At 36.8% G+C, this 12637-nt stretch overlaps 1 pseudogene; it reads left to right on the forward strand.

The window, feature by feature from the left end:
- Window positions 1–10674: 10674 nt before the first annotated feature.
- LOC113774064 lies at window positions 10675–11593 on the forward strand (annotated as a pseudogene).
- The last annotated feature ends 1044 nt before the right edge of the window (window positions 11594–12637 follow it).

Here is a 12637-nt window from a genome sequence, read left to right on the forward strand (position 1 = left end):
TGTGGATGATTATTCTAGATATACTTGGGTGATATTTCTTGCTCATAAGGATGATGCCTTCAAGAATTTCACTTCATTGTTTGCTAAAGTGCAAAATCTGCTTGGTTTAAAAATTGTTAGGATTAGAAGTGATAATGGAACGGAATTCAAGTATTGTGGTTTTCCAGAATTTTGTGATCATAATGGCATAACACATGAGTTTTCAATTGCAAGAACTCCAAACAAAATGGTGTTGTAGAAAGGAAAAATAGGACACTACAAGAGGCTGCTAGAACTATGTTAAGTGAATGTAGTTTGCCAAATACCTTTGGGGTGAAGCGGTAAACACTGCATGTTATGTGATGAATAGAATCCTTTTGAGACCCATTTTGAATAAAACATCTTATGAACTGATTTTTGATAAGAAACCTATGGTTGGATATTTCAAAGTCTTTGGTTGTAAATGTTTTATTTTAAATTTAAAGGAACATCTTGGTAAGTTTGAGAAAAAATCTGATGAAGGAATATTTTTGGGATATTATGAGAACAAAAGAGGATATAGAGTCTTTAATGGAAGGACTCTTGTGATAGAAGAAGCCATACACATAACATTTGATGAAACTAATGATGATAATTCCAAAAGTTCGTGTGAGGATGATGATGTAGGTGTTCGTGAAGGAATGGAAAAGCTAAAAATTGGAGATGGAGGAAACTCTAAACCGGAAGCAAAGGAAATGGAGAATGAAGCTCATGAAGATCAAGAAAGGGAAGATGAGGACAAAAATGATGATTCATTCAAAGATCTTCCCAAGGCTTGGAAATTTAGCCAAAATCATCCAAAAGAACTTATAATTGGTGATCCCTCCGAGAAGGTAAACACTCGTTCCTCATCTAAGAAATTGATAGACAATTTTGCTTTAGTTTCTCTTTTTGAACCTAAAAATATCAATGATGCCTTAAAGGATGAAAACTGGATTTTGGCAATGCAAGAGGAACTCAATCAATTTGAATGAAATGAGGTTTGGACACTAGTTGATAGACCTCAAAATCACCTTATCATTTACACTAAGTGGGTATTTAGAAATAAGCTGGATGATAAAGGTGTAGTTGTAAGAAATAAAGCCAGATTAGTTGCAAAAGGGTATGCTCAAGAAGAAGGTATTGATTTTGATGAAACATTTGCTCCCGTAGCTAGATTAGAATTAATTAGAATGCTTCTTGCTTTTGCTTGCTTCAAAGGTTTTAAACTGTTTCAAATGGATGTTAAAAGTGCCTTCTTAAACGGTTTTATTGATCAAGAAGTATATGTGGATCAACCCCCCGGTTTTGAAAATTCAAAATTTCCAAATCATGTGTTTAAACTCTCAAAAGCATTGTATGGGCTAAAACAAGCTCCAAGAGCTTGGTATGAAAGATTGAGTGGTTTCTTGATTGAAAATAATTTCAAAAGAGGAGTTGTGGACACCACACTGTTTACTAAGCAAGTGCTAAATGAACTCCTTATCGTGCAAATATATGTAGATGATATTATTTTTGGTGCTACTAATGAGTATCTATGCAAGGATTTTTCCACCATTATGCAAAGTGAATTTGAAATGAGTATGATGGGAGAATTAAATTTCTTCCTTGGATTTCAAATACATCAAGCCATAGAGGGCATTTTCATAAATCAAGCAAAATACACTAAGGAATTGCTGAAAAGATTTGGCATGGAGGACTCAAAACAAGTTGGAACTCCAATGTGCACTTCAACAAAACTTGACAAAGATGAAGAAGGTAAACATGTGGATGAAAAGCACTATAGAGGTATGATTGGAAGCTTACTTTATTTAACCGCAAGTAGACCCGATATTATGTTTTCTGTTTGCTTGTGTGCTAGATTTCAATCTTGTCCAAAAGAATCACATTTGAATGCTGTTAAAAGGATTTTTAGGTATTTGAAAGGTACATTAGACTATGGTCTTTGGTATGCTAGATCTAGTGAGTTTGCACTATATGGATATTCGGATGCTGATTTTGGAGGTTGTCGTGTGGAAGGAAAGAGTACTAGTGGAACTTGTCACTTTCTTGGTAATTGCTTAGTCTCTTGGTTTAGCAAGAAACAAAATGCAATCTCTTTGTCTACATCTGAAGCGGAATATATTGCCGCTAGTGCATGTTGTGCTCAACTTTTATGGATGAAACATACCTTGAATGATTTTGGATTGTCATATGACTGCATGCCTATATTCTGTGATAATACTAGTGCTATCAATTTGACCAAAAATCCAATTCAACATTCTAGGACAAAGCATATAGATATAAAACACCACTTTATTCGCGATCTTGTTCAAAAAGGTGAAGTATGTGTAAATTATGTTTGTTCTAAAGATCAATTTGCTGATATTTTTACAAAAGCTTTGCTATTAGATCAGTTCATTCATCTAAGATCAAAATTAGGGATAATCGAAAAATCATCTTAAAATTTTTCAAAGCCTTCGGACGTCCGAAAGAAGATGAACGGACGTCCGATAATGTTCTTCAGCTATTTTTCCAGAAAACACCTGTTCGGACGAAGCTGTCGGACGCACGACTTTGTTCGGCCGTCCGACAGTGCAACGGTTCACTTTTTAAAGTAACTTTCTTCCTCATTTGCTTCAAACTCTTCTTCTTCTATTTCCTCTCGGACGAAAACTCTCTCGTTTCTCACTCTCAAATTCGTACCATTCTGAAGCTCTCATTCCCAAATTGACTCAACCAAAACTTTTCCTGATCGATTGCGATTCGTTTCTCCTGATCATTTCACCAAATCGCATAACATTTCGCAAATTTTCAAATTTCCCTCAAAACCCTATTTTCTCATAACTGCTCTGTCCAATCTTCTTCAAGGTCTTTTTGTCCCAAAATTTCTGTGTGATTCACTTCCATACTACTGTGTGCATCATTTGCATCCTTCATTCCACACATTTCGCACAATGGTGAATCTAAGAGGAGGGAAGGTCACTGCTGGACGCAAGCATCCACTCAGGGATGAGGATGATGATGTTCCTACGGTCAAACGATCATCCAAACGCGTCAAGAGGGGAGCGGTAAAGGGTCAAATGTCACGGCCTACACCACAACTTACCCCTCAGCCTGAATCTGGACAGGGAACCTCATCTCAACCGCCTCCAAAATCAACCACAGTCCCTACATTCTTTGATGATGCTGCAAAAGACAAACACTCCTGGATATCCCAGAAAGGTGTCATCCCTCAACGCACCGTAAATTCTTCTGAATTTCGCCAAATAGGTTTAGAATCCATTCTGAGTCTGTTTGCTTTCCAGAAATGGTCACATCTCATTTCTATGCCTAATGTCTATTATCCTGAAATGCTGTTTCAATTCTTTGCCAATCTTAGGAAAGGCACTGATCAAACTGAGATTATGTCCAGGGTTAATGGGGTAGACTTAGTCTTTGATTCTGAAATTGTGAATGATATTTTAAAAACTACTATTGAACCTGGATGCAAGAGTAAAATTGCAAATTTCTTTTCCTATGAAGAGCATCCTACTGCTGATAATCATTTTGATGGGGCTAAGATGTTGACTTATTTTAAAAGAAGTTTTTCTGCCCCTGCTGATGCTAAACTGAATGATCTTGCCCCTGTGAATCTAATTGCCTTTTCAATCATTTCAAACCTGCTTGTGCCTACTGATGGCCATAGAACAGATGCAAACAAAATGGAATTGTATCTCTTTTACTGTTTTCGAGAAAAGATTCGTATTGATTTTGGTTTTGTCATGTGCAAGTTTTTACTTCGCTATGCCACTGATTCTCGTAGAAAATTATCTTATGGAAAATTTCTTCAAAAGATTTTTGAGTTTTACAAAGTACCAATTCTAGGTGTTTGTCCCAAAGAAGCATCTTCTTATGCCTTTACCAAAGGATATTTTGAAAGGAAAAATCTTGTCTTTAAGGATAATCTATGGGCTTATAAGGGGGCATCATCTAGTGAACCTAGGTCTAAGGCTGCACATGATCCACTACACACTCCATCTGTTGCACTCACTTCCATTCATCCCAGGAAGTCTGCCACTAAGGCATCTTCCTCCTCCAATGATGAAGTGATTGAGCTCCTTCGTGAACTCAAACAGCATGTTCTTCTTCTGGAACATGGTCTAATGCTCACCATGTCCTCTGAGCAACAAACAGCCTACCTAGACAAAAAAAAACCTTCTTTTTCCCCCACCTGTGGTTGAGGAAGTTTCCCATGGCAAAGAGCCACGCCCCACTGATCCAAGTTCATCAATTCCAGACCCGAGCTCATTAACTCCCGTGACTCCTCATGGCCCTTCCACATCAGATAAAGGCAAGGCACCAGTTGAAGAAGCTGCTGAAGATGATGAAGAAACTGAAGAGGAGGACCTCTCCCAATATCAGCTTTCTCGAAGGACACATGGATCCACCTAGTTCACCATTTAGGATCACATAGGGTCATTTGCATCTTGTTTGACTATTTCATGTGTTTCTAGTGTTTGTGGTGTTCAACAATGGACATGTAGATGTAATGCTTATGTTTATGTTGTGTTCGTTTAGTACTTTTTGATGGATGATTATGGCTGTAATGGTTATGGATATGTGGATGGATGTTTAAGTATTTTGAATGATGAATGTGTGGATGTGATGAATGTTTTTGTTATTAGTTCTCCGTGATATATGTGATTGATTGGCCTTTTCTGATAACAAAAAGGGGGAGAGGACTGGATTGGATTGATTGATGATTTAATTGACATTGAATTGGTAAAATGTTGGATGTTGGCTGCTTAATTGTTATGTTTTTGGATAATTGATTAATTCGGTAGGGTAGCCAAGTGAGGGGGAGTTTTTCAAATTTTTGCTCTATGATCCACTAAGTAAGGGGGAGTTTTTGTCAATTGAGAAAGGGGGAGCTTATATTGCAATCATCAAATCTCATTTCAAACCATTGTTTTGTCATCATCAAAAAGGGGGAGAATGTTATTCTTGGTTTTGATGATCACAAAGTATCTTGAAATGTTTATCTAACTCTCTTCAAATATAAGTGTTTTTTGCCTATCAAAGAATCAGGTACGAATATGTTAAGAAATGAAAATCAACCAAAAGAAGAAGCAAAAATAGGACACTCATGTCGGACGTCCGAAGGAATCTGTCGGACGTCCGAAAGGATGAAGAACATCAAGAAGGAAACTCTATCGGACGCTCGTAAGGAAGCATCGGACGTCCTGAAGGATCGGACGCATGCTTCGGACGCACATCAATCTCATCGGACGTCCTAAAAATTCCAAAAAGCTTTGATAACTCTCTGGACGACGTTCGGACACAGAAGCTCGGACTATAAAATCCCATCGGACGTCCGAACAACAACTTGACTGATTTACGGATGATGGGATTAGACGATGACTAAGCTGTCGGACGTCCGACAGCCCCAACGGCTAGCTGACTCTTCATCTGCCTTCTATCCGTTGGAAGCATTAATGAAACCCATTTTTGGTCCCCTTCAAATACAAACGATTCTAAACGAAGAAGGGACTTTTGCACACTTTGTTTACAAGATCTCAAGAGATATTTTAGCTTGAAAATAGTCTCCAAGACAAGATTTGTTCTCCAAGTGGTGTGAATTTCTTGTGAGCATTTCTTTTGTGGTTGAAAGTTTTATTAGTGTAGCTTTGTTGAGGGTTATCTGAGTGATTGTAAAACTTCTTAGCTTGACTAAGTGAGGCTTAGGGCAAGGAGGAAGTGCTCCCTCCATTGTACATCTAGTTGATCATCTTTCATCAAAGAGAAGTTGCTCAACCTAGTGATTGGTCTTCAAGTTTGAAGAAAGCTTGGTAGACAATCGGTTTGATATTCTATCTTATTCTTTTGTTTAATAAATTTCTCATTGCTTATCTATACTTGTTTTCTAATCAACATTGCTCTCTTCTTCTAATCTACTTGGTTGATCATTACTAGAAAAGAAGGTAAATTTTTATTAAAGAAAAATTGCATAAATTTGATTAAGATTTTAATCAACCTAATTCACCCCCCTCTTAGGTTGTCTTTGGGCCTTACAACTTTTGGAAGCTGTATATTTTGGGAATGTAAGATATTTTTAGTAGCTTATGATGTAAGACTTGAACGATTATTAAGGAATTGACTTCTTTCATATGTTCGACTTTTAGTATCGATTGGTTATTCTTAAGTTTGAATTTAATTTGTACCGAATCCTGGCGAGAGTTGGGCAGGCGTCCCGCGGATACCTTTGGGTTCGCACTTGGGAGAAGTGTGGGCGTCACAGGTTTGGGATCCCAAGCACTCAGTATAATCGATGAGATAATATTTTCAACAAATTTTCAAGTCATGTATATGTATATCAGTTCACTTGTAAACAATTCACTTGTAAACAGGATAACAAGAGTTTAAACAAATTTAGGTCGGGTGCGATAAAATATACACTTGTCTTTTCATTTGCAATTCAAGATATATAGCAGTATCAATCAACTAGGCGCATTGAGCATCATTTAAGCAAAATTGGGTCGAGTGTGATAAAATATACACTCGTCTATTGCAATAGCAATTCAAGATATCTAGCAATTTCAGGCAACAAGGTACATTTCAATTAACAAGTCACATTGTCCTAACATGCAATTGAAACACTCACCAATTGATTTCAATCTTTCTATTCCAAACCTTGGTTCTCTCTCTTGGACACTCTTGAATCCTGTGAACAGATAATACATCAAGAGTCTAGCAACTCAAAGCGAATAGAAATAAGAAACTTGAAACTTCAAAACTTCACTCAGAAGACACATCAATTTGCCGGTTTTTTCCCGAATATAACTTCCAAAAGGGCAAAATTTTTTTGTTCAAATCAAAGGGTAAAATCACGTGCATACTAAAACAATATTTCAAACATAATATGGAGTAAAAATATGTCAATTATAGTCAAGAATTTGGAAGAAAACTGATCAAGGCTTTCGATGTTCAAAGGTGAAAATTTTCGACTAAAAACCGGTTTAGAAAAAACTCATTTCCTTTTGCTTAAACCTCTTTGTTTTGTCTCAAATCTAACTTGTATGTGAAAATCAAGGGTTTCTCAAGTAATTCGAGTAAAGGTAGATCAAAACCAGCTCAAACCTAAAATTCAAAAGCTCGAAATCAACATACTTGTGAAGATCAAAATATTAGCAAGTATCTTGCAAAATTTATCAAAACCATCCCAAACTTCCAATTCAAACAAGAATTTCCAGCAACTTGTCATTAAATTCCTTTCCTCTAATTTCAAAATTTCAACCTTATCTTCATGGCAAAAATATAATAAATCATGACTAGCATAACATGTGTCATACGGTATATATTCTTGGTAAAAATATCTAATTTGAACCTAGGCTATGCACTTCATGAATCAAAGTTGGAAAATTGATAACATAACTTGAAAAACATGCAAGTTTCCATAAAATCCTTCTTTTTCATCAAAATTGCATATAAAACTCGAAACTAAACTAACTACATTATGCACCAAAATTGAAATTTTTGCAACATAATTTAAAAACCATAAAATCCTCGTACAAGTTCTTCTTTTAACTTCTATTATCTCATTCATCAACTAAATTCAAAAGAAAGGAAGAAAACTAGAAATTCTAGTAAAGTTCTCTTTACCTCCAAACCCAAAGATGGCAAGCAAATCAAGAAAGTTACAAGGCTTTTTCCCTCTAAAACTTCTCCAATAGTTTCCTACCATGCTTGACTCAAGGATTTATGGAGTGGACTAGGATTTTTTTCCTTATTTTCTCACTAATGAAACAAGGAATCAAGGCTTGTTTTCTCTTGTTTTCTTTCTTGTTTTCTCCCTAAAGAAGGAAGAAGAAGAAATGGTGTTGGAATAATAGCTTGGTTTAAGATAAACATTAACTCTTAGTTTTGATCAAGAAGTTGTAGTAGAATGACAAGTGGCGAGTCAAGGGAAATCTTTATCTAATTGGTCAAGAAGTTGTAGTAGAGTGACAAGTGGCAAGCCAAGGGAAATCCTTATCTAATTGGTCAAGAAGTTGTAGTTGTTTGACAAGTGGTAAAATAAGGAGTAATATCTATCTAGTGGTATCTAATTCAAGGATGGATAAGAACTCATTTAAACTTTTGTTATACTTATAAATGGGTAAAACATATTTTTCTTACATCATAAAAATAATGTTCAATTACAACGAACTTACATAAAAGCGGGGCCAAGGGGTTGTAACATCTCTTACAAAAAGATCTAGACCATTCAGCATAACCTTTTGAATCAGAAAAAAAAAATTCTTTTACATATGCAAATTTCACAGAAGGTTGCTGAATTTTACACTACAAACAATTCATTCATTAATATAAAAACAATTTTATTACCAATAATCAAATTTATTGCACCAACTGGACATTGCAGTTAAGATTCATGAGAAAACTTTTACAAGTAAATATCTTTCACTAATTGTATTTCTTCAATAGAATAGTCTATATAAGAGGCATCCTAAGCAAATTGAAAAATATAGAGGCTACAACAAAGGGATCAAGTTTTCACAAAAAGGGTCAAAATTAGTGCAAAAGGTCTTATATCATACAGAATGTGCAAAGTACCTTCAACATCATCATCTTCTTCATCCTCATCATTATCGTCCTCAACCACAGGTTCCTCAGGCTATAAAAGAGCATAGTTATTAAATTATGTTAGGAGAAGTAAGATTTTAGCCAACAACAAGACAGGAATGGAAGAATTTGAATGGCAGATTAACCACATTGAAAAGATCTTGGCCAGTCTCTTGTATTTCTATTGACAACACGATACTGCAGAATCACAACCATACAATAAAAGAAGGGAGGAGTGCATCAAAGACACTGAATTATTAATTGGGTTTCAGGGACCAAGAATCCAGTTGTTTGTTAAATTTGAAGGAGTTTAATGCAGCCCTGAATGAAGTCTGTTATTGACACTTATAAGTTGCATCTATAAATTGACATAAATCTAGTACCCATTATTTTTATTTCACCTAGTCACATAACCTAAAACTACTATCAAGGGACAAACTCTATTGCTCAAATGGGCCAGTGAACTACAAAGTGACATCTGCTAAAGACATTGTAGCAGGTAATCTCCACCAAGTTGGAGATGCATTAAATGAAGTATCGAACCATCACTTCAAATCTTTAGTAGCAAAAAAAAAATTTCAATAAACATGAGACAGAACCGGAACTAAATCGACTTAATGATACCAGGCATCATTGCCTATCAATAAATTATGTATTTTACATCATTTAGGTACATGCGAGATACTTGTAGACAACAATATCTTAAAAACTGCAAGCCTTGGCTAGATTGATTATCAACCTTAAAGTATTATTTTACCTATAAGTCAGTGAGTGTAGTATGTCACCATAGTGTGCTACACAACTAAAATTAGGACAACCCTTTGATAAATCACTCTAAAAAGTTATTAAACTACTAAATTGCAAGCCAATGTTAACAAAAGAAAAGTACTTCTCAACTAATTATTGCCAAGTATACCATACTTTTATGAGTAACGGAGGATATGAAAAATACATCATGAATTGTTCATTATGGATAGTTGCATTCCTCTCAAACAATCATCCAAATTACATAATTGATACTTTAGAAATACTCCTTCATTTCTACCTGCAACAACAAGGAGTTATGATCAACAGGTTTTTTATGAAGCCAATGGCAATTCCATAATCAGTTTTCAAAAAGGTAATTTCATTTTAGTCAATTGCAATGGTTTCATGGAAGCTCCTCGTGCAGTTCCACATGCACACAATTGAAAATATTTTTTCTTTCCATTCAAAAGATTGCATCTTTTTGCCTAATAGTCTTTTTACAATCGCTTGTTCAAAAAATAATTTAAAAACTTGACTCCAGCATTATTCATTAACTAGCCTTCATTTTCAACACATTTTTTGGATTTGAAGTATACATCCTATTCAATCAGTAGCCACAAAATACCAAGAGAGGCTATATCTTTGCGTTCTAATTGAATATAAAAGTGTTCATTCTTGTTCATATCCCAATTCCTTTCATCAAAATTGATCAGTTTCCATCAAAATATACGAAACCACAGAATCACTTAAACCCCAATACTAACTGTAGACACCAAATTTTTGGTGTAATTTCATTTACTTTTAGTTTTTATTTGTAGTGTTAGTTTTATTCATTTTTTAGTTTTAGTTTCTAGTTTTATTTTTATTTTTAAGTTTTATCATAGAATTTCTTGAAAAAAAAAAGGAAAAAAGAAAAAAGGGAAAAAGCATTCCAAAAAATATGATTTAGTCGTTTGTAATTTAAATTCAATGTTTTCTTGAAAGTGAAAAAAAGAAAAAGTGAAAAAAAACGATGAAAATGGAAAATGAAAAAAAGGATTTGGAAATTGCACTTTGTTTTTTCATGTTTATTTATTTTTTCACCCAATGTTAATTAAATTGTTTTTGTTATTTATTTTTATTATTATCAATTTTGTTTTAAAAAAAAATAAAAAAAAATGGAGGATACGCGACAGCAAGCTGCGTTTTTTCGCAGCTTGCAAAGAGGGGCTCGGGCAGGCCTTAGCTGCAAATATAGGAGAGATGGCTGGGGTTTTAGGGTTGTGAGGTTTCCATATAAATAGAAAGAGAGCCAGCAGCCGCAGGGGAGAGGTTCTCGGATGAGGTGAAAAAGAAAACAGCGGAGAGAAAATGAGAGCTTTGGTTGGCGGCGGTAGAAAGAAGAAGGCTGCGGAGGCTTATTGGAGTGAAGGACTGAAAAGAACTAGAAAGCTACTAGGGTTTCTGGGGAGCGATAGAGAGCGGGGGACGGCAAAAAGAAAGAAAAACTGAGAGGAGAGAATGGCTAAAAAACTGGAGAGAGCAAGGAAAGTTTGGGGGGCTAGCAGCGATCCCACCGAAGATGGGTCTGGCGAACAGCAGCGAAGGTTATCTTCATCCCTGATGAGGAGTGCCAGAAGCCCGACCTCCTCGTCACCTCCAGTGACTACCTCCGGGTCGCCGACGATGGAACCCGCGTCGACATGAAGGGCCTCCTCAACAACTACCGCAACAGCAAGTTCTCCGGCCCCCTCACCTCCTTTGACTGGAACGAGGCAGAACCCAAGCGCATCGGCGCCTCCAGCATCGACACCACCTGCACCATCTGAGACATCGACCGCGAGACCGTCGACACCCAGCTCATCGCCCGCGACAAGGAGCACTCCACCCTTATCTACGAGAGCTCCGAGCCCAATACGCCGCTTGTCCGCCTTGGTTGGAACGAACAGGACCCCCGGTACATGGCCACTATCGTTATGGACAGCGCCAAGGTAGTCGTCCTGGACATCCGCTTCCCACGCTTCCAGTCGTGGAGCTGCAGCGGCATCAGGCCAGTACCAACACCATCGCCTGGACTCCCCACAGCTCGTGCCACATCTGCACTGCTGGAGATGACTCCCAGGCCCTCATTTGGGATCTCTCTTCCATGGGCTAGCCCACTGAGGGTGGATTGGACCCTATTCTCGTTTACACTGCCGGTGCCGAAGTTGAGCAGCCACGGTGGTCCTCTTCCCAGCCTGATTGGGTTGCCATCGCCTTCTCGAATAAGCTTCAGATGCTGAAGGTATGACTCGTGTTTCATTGTCTGGATCCCAGGTAATCGCTACCGTAGCTGCAATAATCGTTTTCTTATCCCTTGTTTGGATTGCATGCATTTTTTAGAACTGAGTATGATATTTTTCTGAGTTGCTTGTTCACTTGGATCATGGTTGCTTAATCTAAAGTTGTTAGTTGCTTAATCCTAGTTGAAGTTGTGTATTTGAACTAGAAAATCTGGGTCAGTTTGCAAGCAAAGTGCAGCAATTTCATTCTTGGTTGATTGAAGCTTAATAGAAAATAGCTGCAGAAAATGATATCTGAAAAATGCAGAAATGTTTTCGATGTTCGCGGCTGGTCTTTCTTTTGTTCGTTCATATGTTCCAGTAGCAGTTTTCCTTGCGTTTCTGTGAATCTTGGGGTTTGCTTAAGAGCATGTTTGAGGGGTTTTTGGTTTGGGCAGCATTACGCCAGATTTTAGTTGCTGTTTTTCTTTTACAAGGCATGCGTGTGATTAGCAACTTAGAAAATAACAGCCATCAACCCGGATTTTCCTGATTTGATCTAGCAATGATAGTGTATTATTTGGCTTGGTTGATGATTTGGGGGATTGTCTTATGATCATTTGATTCAAAAGTTGTTATTGGTTGGTAATGTTTGGGTTGGTAATGAAGCAACAGGCTGCGGTTGAAGGTAAACCAGAAGATGAGAAACAAAGGCTTCGTGCATGCATGAAATAATTCTTTAAAATTGCCTCTTAACCCCCTCAAGTTTCACCTTATGCTACTATGACCCACAAAATTGAGAAAAACTAATCAATTGGGTCCCTGTGATTTTTGCAGCAATGCATTATGACCCAACCAATTGAATAATGGCAGCTTTAATTTTTGCAATTGCGTTGCTTGCTTTACTTCAATTAACTACCATGCTCTGTCATTTGCATTTAAGCCATAACTTTAGAGGCTTTACGATCAAGTGAGCTTTGTTTTTGTACATTTTCTTTAATTTTCCCAAATAAATTGGTACCTTGACCATTTCTTTTATTTTGGAGGATAAATTAGTAACTTCACCTCATTAG

The sequence above is a fragment of the Coffea eugenioides genome, chromosome 6 (genome assembly GCF_003713205.1).
Source record: "Coffea eugenioides isolate CCC68of chromosome 6, Ceug_1.0, whole genome shotgun sequence".
Classification (NCBI taxonomy): Eukaryota; Viridiplantae; Streptophyta; class Magnoliopsida; order Gentianales; family Rubiaceae; genus Coffea; species Coffea eugenioides.